Source organism: Egretta garzetta, unplaced genomic scaffold, assembly GCF_000687185.1.
Source record: "Egretta garzetta isolate BGI_Z169 unplaced genomic scaffold, ASM68718v1 scaffold799, whole genome shotgun sequence".
NCBI lineage: Eukaryota > Metazoa > Chordata > Aves > Pelecaniformes > Ardeidae > Egretta > Egretta garzetta.
The window spans coordinates 29,925-30,150 of record NW_009260759.1 but is presented as its reverse complement, the minus strand read 5'-3'; positions in this window follow the sequence as shown (position 1 = coordinate 30,150).

Genomic DNA, 226 nt, shown 5'->3' with positions numbered 1-226 from the left:
CGGCAGCGGGACAGGGATGCTGGGCGAGCATCCTCGTGGTCCAATCCAGCCCCAGCTCCTCCTCATTTTGGGGGTGAGCGGGGCAGAGCATCTCTCTCCCCTTTTGGGGATGCGGGTTGAGCTCCGAACATCTTCACTGGGATTGAGTTGAGCCAAAAGGGGTTGGTGCTCTGCGGCCGGAGCACGGGAGGGCCCACGAGCGGCACAAAACGAGGACAAGCCGGGG